At 41.8% G+C, this 21,197-nt stretch overlaps 1 protein-coding gene across 6 annotated transcripts in view; it reads right to left on the minus strand.

The window, feature by feature from the left end:
- Plcb4 (phospholipase C beta 4) overlaps positions 1–17,267 on the minus strand; it is a 353,129-nt gene extending 335,862 nt beyond the window's left edge. For 5 of the 6 annotated variants that reach the window (XM_090352005.1, XM_090352009.1, XM_090352003.1 and 2 more), the window contains exon 1: positions 17,098–17,267. The gene's annotated coding sequence lies outside the window, so the exon portion shown is untranslated. Of the gene's footprint in view, positions 1–16,746; positions 16,845–17,097 lie in introns of those variants that run through there. The other variant, XM_090352004.1, reaches the window with a different exon arrangement.
- Between the last annotated feature and the right edge of the window lie 3,930 nt (positions 17,268–21,197).

The following is a 21,197-nucleotide window of genomic DNA, read 5'->3' on the forward strand; positions in this document are numbered from 1 at the left end:
CGTATCAAAGATTGTACAAGGATAATGAGAAATGAAAATTAGGCCTGAGGGAGCTTCAGCATGGATATGTGATTGTGGACATATATACATACATGTACACACAAACACACACACACATCTAAACAGAAAAGGCAGATTCATGAGTACCCTAGTAACAGCATTTGTAAAATTCATTCAAAAAGAAACAACTGAACTAACAAATTATATTATTTTGTTTGGTCATATATTGGTTTTTGGTTTCTATTTCAATAGGATTATTTCAGGCACATGTTTTTTAAAAAAGTTTTCTGAGACTGACATAACAAAATACAGTAGACTGGATTACCTAAGCATCAGAAAACTAATTTTCTCACAGTTGTGGAAGTCCAGGACAAAGGTGTCAGCAGGCTTGGCTCCTACTGAATAAGACCTTGCTCCTGGACTGAAAGACTGCAACCATCTCACTGTGTCCTCACACAGCCTTTCCTCTGTACATAAACAACTGCAAACAGAGTGGTATACATTCAGGTCAATTTTATTCTAAAGTGCTATGTGTATCTCTAATCAACCATGTGAACGTCAATAAATACATTAATTAGTTTGTTTTCTTAATATCAAATGTAATAAGCTAGGTCATGACATCTATCCTACAGAATTGTTGAAAGAATAAAACATGGTACATTCTAAAACCCAGGCACATTGCCTATGTCCAAAGGACTATGGAAATTTTTAGCTTGAAGTATTTGGGGAAATCACAATATTGTAAAATATGGCAAAGCCATCTTGCAAATATGAGACGTATCAAAGAATTAACTCCTATTCATGCTCCCATCAGAAAGAATGACATCCCCCATTTGTAAGAAAATGGAAAGACTTGGGGAAGAAGAGCACATTAAGTGAAGTAAGCCAGACCCAAAGAAACTTAGACTCCATGGTTTCCCTCATTTGTAATAATTAGAATATGTCTAGGATAGTCCTAGAAAAGGATTACAATAGCTTAATAGCTATGTACATATGACAATATAAGATGATGTTAATAGAAATGAACTCTAAGATAATGGAAACAAAATGTTTTTTCTTTGTTGTTCTTGTTTTTAATGTACTGCATGATTTATTTCTTTTGGCTTTCATTTTTTTCTCCTTTGGTTTATCCCCTGTTGTGACTATATTTGATTTTTATACCCTGCGTCTTGTATATACATTTATCCGATTTGGGGAAGTAAGGGGAGCAACAAAATGGTGAGACAGAGGACAAACGGTAAACCAATGCCAACAGTGATAGTCACAATACAATATGTTGGAAATGAACTTTACAACTTGTGGGTGGGAGTCTTGGGGGACAGAAAAGTAAGAGAAAAACTAGGGAGGAGGTTCAACAAGAAATGTACTCAGTACCTTACATATGTAACTGTAACCCCTCTGTACATCACCTTGACAATAATTTTTTTTAAAAGAATTAACTCCTCCATTTCATCAGCATAGCTCCTCTCTCACATATCCTCTATAGTTTGACCCATGTACCTGCTGTAGATTCTGAGTCTCTGGTGCGTGTGTGTGTGTGTGTGTGTGTGTGTGTGTGAGAGAGAGAGAGAGAGAGAGAGAGAGAGAGAGAGAGAGAGAGAGAGAGAGAGAGAGAGAGAGAGACAGACAGACAGACAGACAGACAGACACACACACACACAGACACACAGACACACAGACACACAGACACAGACACAGACACAGAGAGACAGAGAAAGATAGACAGGGAGAAACCAGAGAGAGACTGACATTCTGAAAGTCTCACCATATTCAGTGAAGGTAAGAGGTATTGATAGTAAGTAAATGTGTTGCTGACATCCTGCAAGAAAAAAAAAAAAATGTTCTCACCTATACTAAGAGATGGGCAGAAACCCTGGTGAAAAGTAAAGTATTCCTTCCTCCCCAGTTAATTAATGTTGTCCCCTCTCCAACAAACCTCAGAGCACCTCAATTCAGTACAAAGCGAAACATTTCCAGAAGGTTTGTCAAAAGACATCTGCTGCTCCTGATCAAGAAGCAAGATCCCCTGGTTAACAAGCTTTATGGAAAACCTGTCAGTGTGTGCTGCTTATAAAATAGAAATTAACATGTAACTAGACAGAGGAGAAGAGCCTGGTTCTGGTAGAGTCGCCTCCAGGATATGAATTAATACCCAAATCATCTACTCGTTTCATTTTCTTTCTTGCCCTCTGGTATCTGCAGGAGAAATCCCCTATATATTACTAATGACAGATGGAGAAGAACTTTAACCAGTTACTTTGAAACTCTTTCAAAGGGAATGAAAAATGGACAGAATGAGGCCAGGCTTATGATTCTCAGTGGACCTAGCAGGCTCCAAAAGGATTTAAATAAAAGGAAAATTTTTCTGTGTTTCCAAATGTTATCATGAAGTATTTTCTTAACAACTGCAAAAAAAAAAACAAAACTAAAACTAAATTTTAATCCTCTTGTATAATGATACATTTAATAATTAACATACTCAGCCAGCACATTTTCAACACAAAGCAAAAAGAGAAATGTGTTAAATCACAAAAATGCCAGTTGTGAAGATGAGGCATCTCTGATATTAGTAAAGCTTTAAGCTTAGGAGAGGGGGGTTGGTTGTGATGGTGAAAGGCATTTTCACAAAATTCAAACCATTAAAAGCAAAATGCTCCCTCCTGATTTGTAACTATAAAACATGCTCTTTCACAAACAGCATTCAGCAGACTATTTCCCTTTAATTAATTAATAGCTTTCTCTAGTTGGCAACTCATATGTCTCAGGTCACTTTGAAAATAAATACAAAGTATCATAAATTACCAAGTGCCTCACTTAATAAAACAGTCATATCAAATAATTTTCCCCCTAAAATTCTAACCAAGTTTGAAATAAAAACATAAAAACTGTTTCTCATTCAATGCTATATTACACTATTTAAAAAAAAAGGATAAGCATGATCTGTTTAAAATGAAACTCGATTATATGGGGAAACAAAAAAGGTGTGTGTGTGTGTGTGTGTTGTGTGTGTCTACCAAGAATAAATGACAAATTATCTCCAGGGAAATATCTACTCTAGATGTAGATTACTAATATATTACAATGCCAGGGGTTCTGTTAGCAGAAATAATGAATACAGAATTTTCAAATTACTGATCATCTCCTCAAATTGATCATTCTGCTACTTTTCAGGGACCAGTATAAATAATCATAGAATACTCTTTTCCTCTTCAATAAGTCTGTAGATGATTTCATTTTTGTTAATTATGCTGTTTCTTTGGCTTGAACATCCATTGCTTTTCTAATTTTTATATTCTGTGGAATTTTCAATAATGGTGTTCAGATATTCATTCATTTCAGAGTCGGTGTGATAGTCTTGCACTAACCATGTTTTTTTCCATTCTTCATGAGTTATGCCAGTGGCTACAATTTGCAACACACCCAATAAGAAATCAGAGATGAGGCACTGATCTGGGCTGAGGTTGAAACCAAGGATGGCTTTGCAGGGAAGATGGACACTGTGCAGGGTCTGGGAAGAATTCAATAGAATTCAGTCAGTTAAATTAGGGAATAGAATAGAAAGTAAGCAAAGTCAGTATGCAGTATGGTCTATTACATCTTTTTTTTTTTTTTTCCAAATAAGTCTGAGTGCAGGAGAGACAAAGGGAGGAGTTAAAGCATCACAGCAGAGATCAAGATCAGATCATGAATGGTTTGTTTTTGGCAAATTAGGGAACTAGAAATCAATCTCCAAAGTAACAGGAAGCTGTTGAAGCATTTCAAACAAAATGCTATATAATAAGATTTGTTTTCTTAAATTACTTCAGCTGAGTGAGGAGAATGGAGTCAAGGGGCAAAGATAAAAAGTATCTATTTAGGTGTCTGACTCCTCCAATAAATAAAGAACATGAGTGGCAACTTCATCACTATGAAAAGTAACTGATGGTCCCTAAAGCCAGTAGAACACACGATGGGCGAATGAATGGTGGTAAGGATTGAAAATTCTTGGAACAATCAAGACATGAAACAACAAAGGCATAAATTTAGGCAACCACAATAGGACTGGCTAGAGAAAAGTAGGTAGCAATGAGAGATAAAAATGAAACTGTGGGGCCTGGAATTTGTCCCAGTGGTAAGAGTGCTTGCCTAGCATGCACGAAGACCCGGGTTCGATTCCTTGATACCACATATATAGAAAAAGGCTGGAAATTGTGCTGTGGCTCCAGTGGTAGAGCTCTAGCCTTGAGAAAGCCTAAGGACAGTGCTCAGGCCCTGAGTTCAAGGCCCAGGACTTGCAAAAAAAAGAAAAAGAAAAAGAAACTGTAGAAGCCAGAATAAGATACATATATCTGGGATGAAGTTGAAGGCTCATGTTTTGGATACTTGGACTTGAAGGCATCCAGGGAACTTCAAGGTCCACATGGTCACCAGATGAGATGGGTCTGGAGCTCAAACAGAAGTCATGGATAAGAAGCTCTTCAGTCAATTACTTTGTAAGAATGATAGAAGTCAGTGTATTATCTGTCACAGAAGGATTAACAAACTAACTAGAGAATGGAGAGCAACATAGAGAAGAGTGGTATTCCAGGGTGCTGGAAACATACTCACAAAGCTCTGCCCTAATATATAAAAATAATTGTGTGTGTGTAAAGGGCAATCAAGTTCTTGGACTGAAGGACTTCAAAGACGATGAAAGTCATGGCAAAAATGAATTAATGCAGTATGATTCTTTTAGATAAGATGGTATCACTGATTTACCCAGTCACCCATTCTGCTAACCGCTAGTGCCTTGTTTCCTTTTACCATAGAATCTGGATGTAAGAGAGAGATGAATTCCATGCAGCAGTGTGGTTTCATGATTCTAATCAAGTTTCACTTGTTCTCACAGGACAAATACACAAACCAAACAGAGAAGCTGTCACCTTTTCAAACAAAAGGAGCAGGAAAACAGGGGAATACATGAGCCCAGTGTCTCTGACTTTTTACTGCCACCCTGAACAAATGGGAAAATACAGCTTGTTCATTTCTACTTAGTGATGCTAATGATTCAGTTAAATTGACTTCTATGAAAGAAAATTACTGTTAATAACCTTAATTTCATTCTAGTCTCTTCCCCCAGGTACCTGACATTTTAGATAAAATATTTTCATAAAATATTAAAAGCAAAGAAATTATTTCTTAGGTATCTAATTCTATGTCATCAGACTTTATGAATCCCTTCTAGTTCTAAGTCTACAGTTTTGGTTCATCACATACAATACATAAGACTTCTCACTCTAGACACCCCAAGAAGAATAAGCATTCCAAGTGACATTAAAAACAATTTTTTTATTAATTTAGTTATATGTGTGTATGTATGTGAATACACATTTTTTTTTTCTTTTTGGCTGGCAGTAGGGTTTGAACTCGGTGACTCTGCCTTACAAGGATGGCTTGCTAGGCTGGTGACCTACCACTTGAGACATGTCTCCAGCATTGCTTTTTGTGATTATTTTGGAGGTGGTGTGCCACAAACATTTCTGTCCAGATGAGTTTCAAACCACAATGATCCAAATGTCTATCCTCTGAATAATTTAGCTAGATGTATGAATTACTCATGCCCAGGTCTAAAATCAATTGCTAAAACTGATTAAAAATTACCCTCGAACCCATCAAAAGCCTTACTGATACATGAGGCATGGAACATTCCCAACTTTCACTGTGATTATCGCAGTTGCAGCTTATTTGTCCACAAAATCAGACCACAGAATTTCAACCTTGATCTAACCTTTCACTTACGTCCACCTTGTTCCAGGAAAGCAGGTAGGTAAGGACTGCCACTTGCTTCTCCAGATCCATTCACCAACCTTTTTCCCCAGGACCTTTTCTTTTCTTTTAGGATTTTATTGTTATTATAAAGGTGATGTTCAGAGGAGTCACAGTTACATAAGTCAAGTAAGGAATATACTTCTTTTTGGACAATGTTACTGCTTCCCTCTCTCCCCAGTTTTTCCCTCCCCCGCCCCACAAATTATATGGTTCATTTTCAACACAGCATCATTGTATTGAAATGTGTGTTCATTGCAGTACCATTGCAGCAATTTTTCACCTTTTGTCCTTCCATTTGTTTTTTTTTTATTGTAACATATAGAGGGGTTACAGTTTAATTCTCCAAATAGAAGTTGCCTTATTGCTCACACATTGATGTTTTTGTCCCCATTTCCCTCCCCCAACCCCTCCTAATCATCTTGTTTTCCCACCTTCCCTTTCCTATTTCAAATAAATAAACAAACGTATATACAATATACCGGGTAACAAAGTCAAATATAGTAACAATATGAGATTAACCAAAGTTGTCCCTCCATTTCTGTATGCCCTTCTTTGCTCTCCCAAAGACAGAAAGCAAAAAAACGAAAGGAAAAGAAAACAAATACAAGAGAGCAAAAGAAAGCTCTAATTCCTCCTTCATGAAGTTCATTTCAATATATATTATTTAAATGATCAGAGAGGAGTTCCTTTTCTGAGTTCCCCTCAAAGAAATTGATGTTCACATGCTCTCTGGTCCCTAGAAAAACCTTGAAGACAGAGGATTAGAGTCACCGGACCCAGTAGAGTGGCTCAACCATGTAATTCTGGTTAATCAGAAGACTGAGAGCTGGAAAATCATAGTTTGAAGCCACCTCAGCAGAAATGTCCTTGAAGCTCCATTCAGAGAAAAAGCAGGGCAAGAAGCATGGCTCAAGTGGCAGAGCACTAACCTAGCAAATATGACATCCTGAGTTCAATTCCCAGTACGACTGTGTGTGTGTGTGTGTGTGTGTGTGTGTGTGTGTGTGTGTAACAGCATCTATGAAAGTCTATCTAGCCAATGACTAGGCTTGGTGGTTCACACTGTTATCTGAATTATGGGGAAAGCTGAGTGTGCATGTCATCCCCAGAGACACAAGGAAGCACACAGAAGGATTCAGCTCAAGATAGTATGAGAATAAAATGTAAAACCCTACCTTGAAAATAACCAATAGAAAAAGGAGCTGAATGTGTGGGTGAAGTAGTACAGTTCCTGCCTAGCAAGTGCAAAGTCCTAAATTCAATCCCAAGTACAGAAAGAAAGAAAGAAAGAAAGAAAGAAAGAAAGAAAGAAAGAAAGAAAGAAAGAAAGAAAGGAGTGGGAGGGAGGGGGAGAGAGGGAGGAGGGAAGGAGAAAGGAAGGGAGGGGGAGGGATGGAGTGGAGGGAAGAAGGGAAGGAAGGGGAGGGAGAGAGGGAGGGAGAGAGGGAGGAAGGGAGGAAAGAAGAAAAAATGGACTAACAGGTGGTACTATTTATTGAGCTTACATAGATATTATCTAAGGATATTGTCTGTAAACTGTGAAACACGATATAGCATTTCCATTAGCAAAACCCAGCACAGACTTTCCTTGAATATGCAAGGTTTTGATGCCAAGGAAATATGACTGAATTCTACCATATTTCTACAATTGGCAGTGTGCTGCAAAAATAAACATGCAGAAGGCATACAATCAGAATGTGGATGTCACTGCCAACCTAACCAGAATTTTTTTTTAAGATGGATAGCTGGAGAAATAGAACCAGTGAAAGAACCATACCCATCCGTGGGAGACAGAAACAAGATTTCATTTTCCTGCCATTTATCCACAGCAGAATTTACTAAGCCTGATACTGTGATTTACTAGTTATTCTAGTGCTTGCCAAAGACATCATAAAATTCTCAAATGTAACCAATAATTGAATTTACATTATTGATAACAATTATGTCACTTCTGAATGAGGGTGAAAAATCAGTGACCTAGATTTTGTAGATTTTTCCAAATCTTTCTCTAAATGAAAATAATTATGTAGTTTCTAACTTACAGAGTTATTTGTCTACATATTACTTTTAATATCATGGAAATTAACTCCAGGTTATCAATTAATAAAGACATATGGTAAGACAGCATTATCTTGGAATTTTCTAATTCTCTAAGTAGAAGGTAAAACAGATTCTTAATTAAGTATAGTCATTCCTTAATACTCACAAGGGTTTAATTCCAGAACCCCTCAGAGATACACAAGTCACTTATATAAAATGGAAGTGTTTGTATATGACCTGTAACCTATTTACATCCTTCTGTATCCTTTAAATCATCTCTATATTACTTATAGCATCTAATACATTTAAATGCAATGTAAACTGTTCCTATATTATATAGCTTAGGGAATAATGATAAAGGAAATGACTAAGGCAAAGGATGAAGCTCAATGGTAAAGCACTTTGCCTTGAGTTTGATTGCCAGCACAGCATGAAATATAAGTGAAAAAGAAAAGAATACTGGGCCCCAGTGGCTCACATCTGTAATCCTAGGTACTCAGGAGTCTGAGATCTGAAGATCAAGGTTCAAAGCCAGCCCAGACACAAAAAGATCTGAAACTCCCATCTCCAATTAACCTCTAGAAAATGGGAAGTGGGGTTTGGTTCAAGAGTAGAGCAGTAGCCTTAAGCTGAAGAGCTCAGGACAGTGCCCAGGCCGAGTTCAAGCCCCATGACCCACAAAACAATAAAATTAAATTAAATAAAGAAGCAAAGAATATGTTCATATTCAGTAAAGACACCATTTTTTTTCAAGCCAGTCCTGGGGCTTGAACTCAGGGCCTGAGCACTGTCTTGGACTTTCTCAAGGCTAGAGCTCTACCACTTGTGCCACAGCACCATTTCCAGCTTATTTCTATGTATGTGGTACCAAGGAATCGAACCCAGGTCTTTAAGCATACTAGGCAAGCATTCTACTACTAAGCCAAATTCCCAACAAGACACCATTTTTATCCCTGTATTTTCAATCTGTGGTTTACTTGAACCCACAAGTTCAGAATCTATGGTTACAAGAAGCCGGCTGGCTGTATTACACTTGAGCAAAATTTTCAGCTATGAAATAAATGTAACTGTCCCAGTGAAGATCATACTCTGTTCCATATGGCCTGTACAAGGCCATACTACCCTGTTCACAAATCCCAAGGTGCATATGGTGTTCCCCTATGGACACAGATCGAATTTCACAATTAACTAAACTGTTCAGAAACTCTTCAATTCTAACTCTACAAGATATCTCTGCATTGCAGGGCTTTTCCATTAGCCTTTGAAATAGCAAATTCTTTCTGATTAAGCATGATCTTCTGAAGGAATTTTAAGAACATTCTATTGTCACTGACATATGACTGAGTTAGTAAAGCTGTGTAACCATTATGGATCATGCTTGACAAAGACAGAGCTGCCTAATGTGGAGACAAAGTTTCACAGGGACCCTCCCCCGCTTCCATTTTTTAAGACAATGGACAATTCTGTCTCAAAATTTAAAAATGTACATACTTTTAGGACCAAATAAATTCTTGGAATTTAGCTACAGGAAATTTTCACGCATGTGCACAAAGCTCTTCCATCTTTCTGTTTGCAATAGTGAAAACAGAAAAATGGTCAAAAGGTGGTAAAGACAGCCTACCAAATTATATGCAAGGTTAGAAAAGAACAAAGATCACAAATATAAGACCCTGACAAAAGTCTCCAGTTAAAGGACAGGAGCAAATCAAAGGAAAGCAAACCCAGAATGACCCAGTTTATACAATAAAAAAGAAAAACATATGTGTACTGCTATCTGTAAACGCATACACAGAAGAGGAAAGAAAGGTGCTCTCTCCACTGTTGTTGATGGTTGTATCTGGGGAGGATGTAGAGAAGGAAGAAAAAAAAAATATTCTGTCTCATAGGGAACAGGATTTCACTTGTTCCAGGATGACCTCTGCGTCAAGGAAAATGAGGGCTTTCAAGTGGATTGCACCTGGAAACACTAACCTGCAGAAACATTCTATTCAATCAGAACAAATATAGCAACTACTGGATGACGGGGGAACCATTGTGGCTGGTTAGAACTAAAGTCAGTGATGCAGGCCAGAGAACCTCCAAGACCCCATCAATGGATTCACCCATATCTCTACATTGGGGTATTTATATATTAAAAGATGGCCATAAAACAAAAAAACATGTCCTATATCTCTGTACTTGGTGTATATTTTTGCTAACATCTTGGGGGAAATGGAGCAGGGGAAAAAAATTAAGCCAAAATTCAGAAGCTGAAATCCTTTCACTCTCAAAATAAACAACATTTACAACTGAACAATAAATACCTTAAAAACAATGTCAAACAGTAGGAATGGTGTTCTCTAGTATGCCATGTTTCTGAGAATTCAAACCTTGACAAAAACCTCAAAATGAGAGTAGGTGGGGGAAGGTAGTGTTAAATTTATTTCCCAGATGTGTTTACTTTGGCCACACCAAGAGTTGGCACCTATGTTTTTATTTTCAAGTATGTCCAGACATATAAATGAGGAGATGTAACTGAGGAGTCTGAAACTGTCCTTGGTGAATATCCAAATGAATCTAGATTTCATCCCTCTCTTGAAAATGCCTAACTGTTGGCCATCCTAAGTCCAAGACCCACCTGTGGAAATCTGACCGGACTTTTCCTGCCCTGAAGCTGCTCCACAGAAAAGGGACTTAACACCCCATGACTCCTTAAGGTCTCTAACACCCAGTCAACAGCTCTTGTGCAAATTACTTAGGTGGCTCCTGGTGGCATTGGAGTTCATCACAAACCCAATGAAACCAGCAGATGGTTGGCCAAGTACAGCACAGGTCCCTGAGAAAGCTAGAATTAATGTTTGGGATCCCAAGGCTTAGCCTTAGTCCCTGTCAGACTGTTGGCACCATGTAAGTGCAAAAGGGGAAACTTCTACAATGAAATGATGACACCAACCTTTTCACCTTTTCCTCATCTTACAGTTCAGTTCTGTCCTCACAGCTAGCTGCAAGGCCAGAAACTTAGTTGTGACTTTGCCCAACTTTCAAAAAAAAAACAAAAACCTTATTAACAAAACAAAACTTTCTCTTGTACCTGAATGGCAAATAACATAGAGCTGTGGTACTGGGCTGGGTGTGGTGGTTCAAGTCTATAATTCCAGCACTAAAGAAGCTGACACAGGAAGATCATGAGTATCTAGCCAGCCTAAGTTACATAGGAAAACAACAACAACAACAAAAAGTTGGATTTTTAAATCCCTTGGAAAGTACCATCACCACCACCACCCCCCCAACACACACACACCAAAAAAAAAAACAGCCTACATAAGAGATACAGATGCTTTGAAAATAACATCTCCATCCTAGGAGATTATGAGCTAATGCTAGACTCCTCTATCCAAATGAAGTCCCAGAGTGAGACAAGCCCAAAGAACCAGGCAGCATTTCCAAACGGCCAATGGAGAGCTGCTAGATCTTTCTTTGGATTAAAAAAGAATGAAAAAGAAAAAAAAAAAAAGAAAGAAATTTCTCCAACTGGTGTGCGTGCGTGTGTGTGTGTGTGTGTGTGTGTGTGTGTGTGTGTGTGTGTGTGTATACATCGGTGCCATTTGCCCTTAAGGAGGAAAATAAGCAGCATGAGTGAGAATGCTAGCAGCACTTGTAGGAGGAAGGGTGGAACACCTGCAGCAGCACCACTTACTACAGCACCCTGGATCATTCAGCATGCAGTCCAGGGCACTTTAGCCTATATCTTTATCCTCTTTGTACACTTGGTGTAATTGATACTCAAAGGGTATGCCCAAGGTCACATGGCTGGAACAGCACATGGTTAGGATTGCTGGTCCAAACTCCCTAATGTCAGTGTCTGAAGATCTGAAGGTCTCAGAAGCTCTACATTGATGAGAGCAAACCCAGAATGCAATTAGCATCTGAGGAAATGTCCACTGACCATCTCCTACAGGAACCATTTCTAAAGCTGATGTGTGCCACCTTGTGTGGATCTTGCACCCTCTTTCTAACCTTGCTACAAAAGACCTTTGAGCATATTTTAAATACATAGTTACTTACAATAGGAACAAATCATATTAAAATGTGTGGATCACAATACTATCTTTAAAACTGAACTCACACAGGAATAATTATTTCTTCTGAACGCATTTAATGTCAAGGTCTAGTAATGCCTCTAAGACCTGCCCTAATTGTCGCTTGGAAGCAAGGGCAAATAAAGACCCACCAGCCACACTCCTGAACCCATTAAACTGCATCCTCCAGCTTTTATGGGGTGGGTCTGAAGTGAGGAATGCCTGTCCTGATATAGGAAAGGGGAAGTCAAATGCATAATGAATGATCTATGGTGTCTTTCCTACATGTGAGGTGCTTATCATGGGTTTGAGTTACTTATTTCTTCCAGTTTCTAAGGAAATGGCTACTTAGATTCATTCACACCAAGGAGTCAAAAGTATCCTTTAATTGTTCAAGAGGGAAACTGTGCTTTAGAAGAGCAATACATCCTAAAACAATGATTTGCCTGGGCCAAAAGTGTTCCAGTAGCTGAAGAGGGAATTCCCCAAAGGATCATGGGAAAAGAGCTGTGAAGGAGTCTCCCAGACTTGGGAAGAAGATAACATTATCTTGTAGTCATGTGGTACGCATGTTCTCACTGAAGATTTTAGATGAGAAAAGTGTTCAGAGGAAAATCTCCTGACTATGGCCCCCTTTTAAACTGTTTATATTCCTTAAAGAAAAAGTTGGTTTTATGCAGGAAAAAAAATTTAATAGCTGGCCATTCATGCCCCTGCACATAATAATCTCCTTGATGAGAATTGAACAGCCTGTAATATTTCTTTGTACTCCTCTAGGATCTTGGGTTATACCTTCAACTGAGAAAAAAAGCACCCAAACACATGAGCACCGAGGTAGACATTGAGAAAATGAGGTTGTGCAGGTTATGCTTACAATGGAGTGAAAGGTAAACTTTGCAAATAAAACTAATTCTAGGTTGGTTATTTTTAAAGCAGGCTTAAGTCTAACAAAGACAATACAACCTCTCATTCATCCACTCAAGTAATAGATTTAGTACCTGGCTTACCTCTACTCACTGCAGGAGAAGCAAGCACATTTATATATTTTGTATGTGTGATTGGAAGGGAGGGAGTGGTAAGGGAGTCAACAGACTGTAAATAAAGCAAAACCTTTATATCAGTCAAGTGTGAAACTAGATAAATAATATTACAAGTTGAGAAAGTATTTCTGCTTTAAAGTGTGAGGCTTTATCAGAAGAAAAACCATTAAACAGAAAAGCAAATGCCAAGCATACTAAGCAAGGTTATTCTGTCCCTTTCCTGAGTAGGACAGAGAAGCAGACACAAGTAGACCAGATAGCCCTGAGAATTAAAACAGTATCCTTGCAAACAAGGTTAACATTTAAACACCAACAGCAAAACTAGACAACCGCTGCTGACATCCATCTGCTGCAAAGCTATAGTTATTTATCTATAGAAGGATAGGTGTTGCCTACAGTCATAGAATGTGTCTACAAGCTCACATTATAAAGTAGAACTCACTGCTTGAGGAATTTCAATCTGGACATGAAATAGCAACTGTGTTCATTAAAGTACCGCTATTAGTCCTTGACCTAATTCTGCATATCAAACAGAAATTCTTGATCTTACAGGAATTCACTGTGATAAGAGAGTTTCTTAAAAACCTGGCTCACCCGTGCTAACACACACACTGTTTCATCCTTATATTAGGAATGAGCACCGAAGTCAATAACTTAGTCCCCAATCTTACTAAATAATGACAAGTTTCAAAGAACATTTACCTTTCTCTGAAAATATTTGAATTCCCTCTTACTGACACTGTAGGAAGCATGGGAAATTCATCATCATCCTTCTCCTGCCTGACACTGTTCCCTATGTGCTCTGATCCAGAAAGGTACCATGTATTCTCAACAAAAGATGTTAACATAAAGTCTTAAGTTTAAAAGTCTTTAAAATAAAAGCACATGTGGTAGCTACCCACTAACTTTAAAAGAAGTAATAGTTTGAAAAAACAAAAACACTCCTTAAGTCTGATAATTGAGTTTGCAGTTAGATCTGAGAGAAGAAAAAAAAAAACTGAGACTGAAAACTCATACCCTGTCTCCACAGTCTTTTATGAGTTACCTCCTGAAAGGAGGATGAAGTCAACAATGGAGCAGCAATAAAGTTCAATTCACCTCCATTTTCACCTCCAGGACTGGTACCAATGAGTACAAGACAAACGTCATCATTTTAACTCTTAGACAAATCTATCCCAGGAAAATAACCTGCTCTGTGGAGACTGTGAATATAACAGCCCTCTGTTGCCAAAATCAGCAGTCTATACTAATTTAAAGGCAGCTGCTTATGTTCTTGGAAAAGACAAAACAGCAGCACCAGAAGGACTGACAGGTCTCTGCTGGTCTGCTGGGGATGCAATATTTCAGAAATGAGACAATTTTTAAGATCCATTTCTGCAAAAAGCTTTTTGTTAAGCCTTAACAGTGTGTGTGTGTGTGTGTGTGTGTGTGTGTGTGTGTGTGTGTGTGTGTATACATTCTGGTACTAAGGCTTGAATTCAGTCCCTGAGCTTTTTCACTCAAGGGTAGCACTCTACCACTGTTGCCAACATTTCCACATCTGACTTCTTGATGGTTAATTGGAGATAAGAGTCCCAGGGACTTTCCTGCCTGGGCTAACTTCAAACCACAACCCTCAGATCTCAGCCTCATGAGTAGCTAGGATTACAGGAGTGAGCCACAGACCCCTGGCCCTTAATACTTTTTAAATCCCCATATTTCATCATTTCCTAAGACTCACACATAGCACCTCAAGATTCCGGGGAATGTAAGTAGTTTCACATCACTCACATTTTCTCAAGCATCCAAATATAAAACTTCCCAAAGAGTATTTGAGAACAAAGCTCTTCTGTGTGGGTGTACATTTGTACAATAAAGGTAGAATTATTTCAACAGATGTAAATGTGCACCCCTGATCAAATGGAGTCTTGAAATTCTGTTTTGACAGTTACCGTCAGAATAGCATTTCCACCTCAGATTTAATTCAGGGCTGGGTGGTGATACTATCAAAGCAAAATCAAAACTTAAGTTCTGAAGAATGATAGAGTTGGACAGAAAACAGTAATCCAATTCGTAGGGCCTTTAGACAGGGTTATGTTATATATTCAAAGGGTTGCTAGTGCCAGAAGTAAATGTCTCATATGCATAAAAATGCTAATAAAATGCTGCTCCATTTAAAATTGATATTTTAAAAAATAAAAGGTGTTCTCCCAAGACAGCAGTCATTTATTAAACTTCTCCACTTCAAAAGAAATATGACATAATAGATCAATACACTAGCCGAAAAATATGCAAGGCTGTTATATGAAAAACAACCTACTAGATTATATAACAGATAGGGATTACACCACCCTGGCTCCAATTCATTTTTGATCTTCTGAGTGGCACTGAACTCAGGCCACTGAAGTTTGAAGAGTACAAGCCAGTAGGTTCTTTCTCACTTCAATCACATAGTTGTCAAACCAACATCTTAATAAAAGATAAAGTTAACACTTTAAACACACACACACACACACACACACACACACACACACACACACACCATTTCCCTACTGAAGAGAACAGTTCTTCAAGGCTTTCTTAACCTTTTTGGAGAAGGCCTAGGTTAAAGTCACCAGTTGCTTTTCCTGGTCATGTTGCCTTTATGAATCTGGTTTCTCTTTAAAGGGGAAGTTCAATTCCATTTTGAGCTGTTAACACAGTTGCCCATGCTTAGGTAACATTATTACAAACCAACAAGATCTTTCAACAGCTATGTCCACACACTGCTAAATGTATAGACCCGTTATGTATTCACATTTTCTATGCCTTAAAAAAAAAAGACGACCTTCTATGAATATTTTTTTTGCCCCCAATTAAATCTCAAACACTTTGCTTTCACAATAATAGCTAGCATCACTTCAGGGCTTGTCTACATGAAGTTAGAGTCAACGCTTAAATGCATGCGTTAGTTGTGGAAATATAATAGGCAGGGACAAAAAAAAATACTAGTTTTATGATAGTGGGATAGCTGTAGATAAAGTTGCCGCTGGGCTGGGGAGACATTTGGAACTTGGAGAATTCCATATTTTCATACTTTGATTCTGCACTCTATGAAGTCTAAAACTCGGAAACACAGTACTATCTAGACGACACGTAACTGGCTAAGAAAATAAGCAACTTTAAAATTCTGAAAATAAGACATCCGTAGTCTTCTTCAGTTTATCCGCACTGCCCCACCACCCACTCACCCCCACCACCCCAAGGGGTGCCGAGCCAATCGGTGTGATTCCAAGTGGAAAAGGGTCGATCCTTTCTAAAACGTCCCCAGGCGAGGTGAGGACCCACGCGCACGCACATTCACACGCGTAACCCCCGAAGCCAACTACTCCCAACCGAAATCACCAGACCCACGCGTGGAGCCAAGCTACTTCCAAGTCCCCAGGAAGGGTGACCACCTCAGAAAGAGCAGCCTGAGGAAAACCCCCAGTAAGAGATGACACCAGGCAAACAGAGGCAGGGATGTGGAAGGGGATGGAGGAGGACAGGGTGAGGGGGAGTGGGGGGGGGGGAGGACGGCGGCGGAGTCTCCTGGCTCTCTGGCGCGCGCGCGCGAGAGCGCGGGGCGTCTGGCACCCGGGGCACCTGCACCCCGGGAACCCGACCAGGGCATCCGGGTGTGTGTGTGTGTGTGTGTGTGTGTGTGTGTGTGTACGCGCGCGCGCGTGTCCGGGACGCACCCTCCAAAAGCAAACAACCCCCCCCTCCTCACGGCGGGTCGGGGTGAGCCGGGGGGCGGGGGGGGGAGGGACGACGGGCGGGGAGTCACCTCGGGGCGGGATCCGGGAATGTCTTCTTCCTACCTGTCACACTTGGCTTGGAGGAGCAGCTGCCCAGGGGGCGACCACGGCCGCCTCAGCCAGCCTTGGAGAGACCCCGTGTGCGCGAGTGTGTGTGTGTGTGTGTGTGTGTGTGTGTGTGTGTGTGTGTGTGTGTGTGTGTGCGTGTGTATGTGCGCGCGCGGATCTGTGAGCTCTTGTTGGCGGTGCGGCTCACTTACTGCTCCCGGCGCCACTAACCCCCTCCCCGCCATCCAGAGCCCTCGCCGAACCCCCCCTTCCTCCTTCCCTCCCCGCGCACCCCGGTCCCGCCCTCCCGCCTGCCTCCGCCCCCCTCCCCGGCCTCCCCGCCTCCCCGCCGCGCGCGGTCCTTACCTCCGCAGATGAGGCGCAGGGCGGAGGGGTGGGGGGGTCTCCGCGGTCCTTCCCCGGCGCAGTCACAGAGCAGCGCCCGCCCGCTGCACCGCCAGCTCGCCCGCCCGGCCGCCGGGCTCAGCACGTCCACCCCCCCCCACCCCGTCCCCGCCGCCCGCCTGTGGCCCGCGGCTCCCTCCTTCCCCAGCCCTCCCTCCCTCTCCCCCCGGCCACCAACCAGAGTCTCTCCCTCCTCTATCTCGCCTCCCGGCTCCAGAGCCCGAGCTGTCGCCTCGCAGCCCCAACCTGCCCAGGCTACCGAGCATGCCCAGTGCGGTGCGCTCGGGCTGGGCTTGGTTGGGGTGGAGGGGGGGGAGGACTGGGAGGGTGGGCAGGGGCCGAGCCCGGCAGCAGCTGGTGAGCTGGAAGCCCGCGGGGCGGGGAGGGGGCGCCGCAGGGGTGGAGGACCGCTTGGGAAGCCGGTGGGTGGGGCATCGGGAGGAGCCAGCCCCTCCGGGAGTGCCGGGGAAGGGGGGAGGGGGAGGACGGAGGGGGAGGGGAGGGGTCCTCCCCGGGGAGTCCCCCGGGGCACGTGCCTGAGTTCGGGGTGCGTCCCGGAGGACGGGGGGGAGGGGGGGGCGGGCCGCGAGGGCCGTGGGCGCACGGGGGTGGGATGGGGGGGGTGAGGAGGAAGAGCCGCGGGGGTGAAGACTGCCGGGCGAAACTGGAGCCCCGGCTCCGCCGGCCGGGAAACGCGCGAGGGCTTTTCTGTTGATGTCTTTTTATTTTAAATAAATAAGGCGTGCGCACGGTGCCGAGACTGTTCCTAAGGCTGCTTTATTCATTTCACCCGTGCGACTATTTCCCAGAGCAAGTACTACTCCTGGATACCCCCCACTCTCGAAGTGGACCCAAAAAGTCCTCTGTGGAGTGCGGCCTCAAATGTACAACACCCCCCCAACACACACACACCCCAAACTTGAGTCCCGAGGATTCTGGGGGTACTCCCCTGTGCCAGCTCTCCCCTACCACCGCCCTCCCGGGGCACCTCCAAATCACTCGGACGATAAGGCCCGAACCGCCCGACAGTCGAGTTAGCATCACCCTTTGTGTAGACCCTAAGCTGGAGAAGCTAAAGGAGGACTCCAGAAAGGCTTCCTTCCCCGCGGGGCTCCTCGGCCTCCTCCTCCTCCTCCTCCCGGCCGGCTGCCACCAAAACCCGGAGACGTGGTACCTGCGCATTGGGAACTGGGGCCATGCGCGCAGCCGAACTGGGCATGCTCGGCCGCCTGAGCAAGTCCACCTCTCTAGAGTGGAAGGAAGGGTCTGACTGTGTGTGTGTGTGTGTGTGTGTGTGTGTGTGTGTGTGTGTGTGTGTGTGTGTGTGTGTGTGTGTGTGTCTGTGTGTGTGTGTGTGTGTGTGTGTGTTGGGGAAGTGGAAGGAGGGAAATGGGGGGATGAATGAATGAATGAGTACACATAGTGTTGTCTGGAAGGGGGGCAGGGGCAGTTGAAGATGCAAAAGGCTCATTCTCCAAGTTCATTCTTGACCAAGAGGTATATAAGACAGGAAGAAAACCAAGGGAAGTTTGTCCACTGAACATCCTTATGCAAGCCAGGGATGAGGGCCCACTGACCACTCCAGCTAAAAGAAAACACTGCGATTTTAGCTGAGCCCTGAGGAAAACAAACACACACACACACACACACACACACACACACCTACACACACAGTCTCCTTCACATCTCTGCCTGTCCGCCTGTGAAGAAGCCAAGAGACATATCCTAGTAGTCTAGATCAAGTTTCTCTGGAAGACTGGAAAGTAAAAAACAATATCTCCGGGAAAAGCTGATAGTTCACTGTTCAGGATTCTTCAAGATGTGTTGAGTTGGGCCTATGCCAGGGTGACAGGGCTAGGAAATGAAATACAGCTAGGTTCAAACCCAGTACTTTATATGTGTTGGTAGCTGCAATCTATCTCTTAACAGTTTTTTCCCCCTTAAATGTCTTTAACAGAATTAGCTAGTACATAATGCACCAGAGCTTACTCTCACAGTTTGGCTGTGTAACAAACACACCAAAATTTAGTAATTTGAGAAAATTAACTCAAATATTTACATCTAACTCAATTTGGGCTGAAATCAACTGAGCCATTCTGTTGTCTCTCTTGAGCCCACTCAAAGCAACTGTATAGACATGTATAGTCTGGCTTCGTTCAGATGACAGTGACATGGTATCTCCATATGGTTTCTTCATGCAGTGAGTTTCTATTTTGACAGGCAAGGAAGGGCAAGCCCCCATCCAGTATTTCCACTAATCCATCTAGCTAGTGAGGGAGGTTTATTTTCTCCAGCCATTAAAGAATTGAAAGGCAGGAAAAGTGTTTAAAGCAAACAGAGCAAATCCTTTTGAAAGAAAAAGGAAAGTAGTGAGACTTTTTGAACAAAGAAGACCCATAATCTCTATTACTTGGATTCTGTCCCTGCCTTTTTTGTTGTTTGTTTGTTTGTTTTGTTTTTTGCTCAAGGCTAGAATTCTACCATTTTGAGCCACAGCTCCACTTGCGGTTTTTAGGTAGTTAACTGGAGGTAAGAGTCTCATGGCCTTTCCTGCCTGGGCTGGCTTTGAACCATTGTCCTTATATTTCAGCCTCTTGAATAGCTAGGATTGCAGGTATGATCCATCAGTTCCTATCCTCCACCCCTTTTTCATACTTACCTCCCTAACAATTCTCCTTTCCCCCCTAATAATATCTTTTAATGGATAAAGAAACCTATATGCATACATCTAGGTTGAATACATAGGAAAAGTACTCATTTTTAATAGGAAGATATGCAAAATTGATGATCTTTTTTTAAAATCTACCATACATACCAAGTTCCCAAAATTTTGCTCCTTGTCTTGAAATTGACTCTAAGGTTTTTTGGTTTTTGGTTTGTTTTTTTTTTTCTTTTGCCAGTCTTGGGTTTTAGCGCAGGGCCTGAGCCCTGTCCTTGGACTTTCTCAAGGCTAGAGCTCTACCACTTGAGCTTCAGCACCACTTCCAGCTTTTTACTATGCATGTGGTACCAAAGAATCGAACCCGGGTCTTCGTGCATGCTAGGCAAGCACTCTACCCCTAGGCCAAACTCCCAGCCGACTCTAAGTTTTATATATTAGGTTATTCATTTTAAGTATTGGTAAGCTAAAACACCGCCACCTATGTTACATCAAATAATAAATGTAACTCATGTAATATTGATCTTATTAAGGAATCCGTGTTCAGTGGAGAATAAACTTAGTTTTATTCTAAATCTTAAATTCATGATAATTCCCCTTGAGTGACATCTTAGGCAACCATCCAACAAATTTCTGAAACCTTTCTTGGTGCTTTCTTTGTCCAAGATATTAGGATAAACAAAAGACAAAGTTATTTCTCCTGTGAAGCTTAGATACTATCAGAAGAGACAGACAGTGGCATGTTATGAATGCTAATGTTTAGTAGAATGCTAACACTTCCCAAATGAAGGCCTATGGGAAAAATGGAAAGAAAAAAAAAAAAACTTCCTGAGAAGTTTGGGAACTGCTATTGTGAGTAGGAGTAGCTTCTCCAAAGATGCACTACCTGAGTGGATAAATGAATGGGAAGAAAGATGCAAATTCTAGGGAACCATTTCCAGAAGAGAGAACAACAAAAGCTGTGACATGACAATTTGCTTGTTACATTCAGGGAAGAGAAAGGAGGCCAAAGTGGCTAAGCAAAGGCACAGACAGAGGGAACAGAATTAGAGTCTCCGAAGCAGCCCTGTAAAGACAGAATAGACTTTGGACTTTCATATAAGCATGATGTCACCCCAATGGAAGATGTTGAGCAGGAGTAGACATGGCTTAATTGATCATGGAGAGAAATTCCCATTTAAAAACTGCCTATGGGATAGGGCTGGGAGTTTGGCCTAGTGGTAGAGTTCTTGCCTAGCATGCAGGAAGAGCCGGGTTTGATTCCTTGGTACCACATACATAGAAAAAGCTGGAAGTGGTGCTGTGTGGCTCAAGTGGTAGAGTGCTAGTCTTGAGAAAGCTCAAGGACAGTACTCAGGTACAACTAGGAAAGACTTGGCAAACCAACTTTTACATAGTAGAA

This window comes from Megascapheus bottae, chromosome 18 (genome assembly GCF_031878675.1).
Source record: "Megascapheus bottae isolate mThoBot1 chromosome 18, mThoBot2.hap1, whole genome shotgun sequence".
NCBI classification, from domain to species: Eukaryota; Metazoa; Chordata; class Mammalia; order Rodentia; family Geomyidae; genus Megascapheus; species Megascapheus bottae.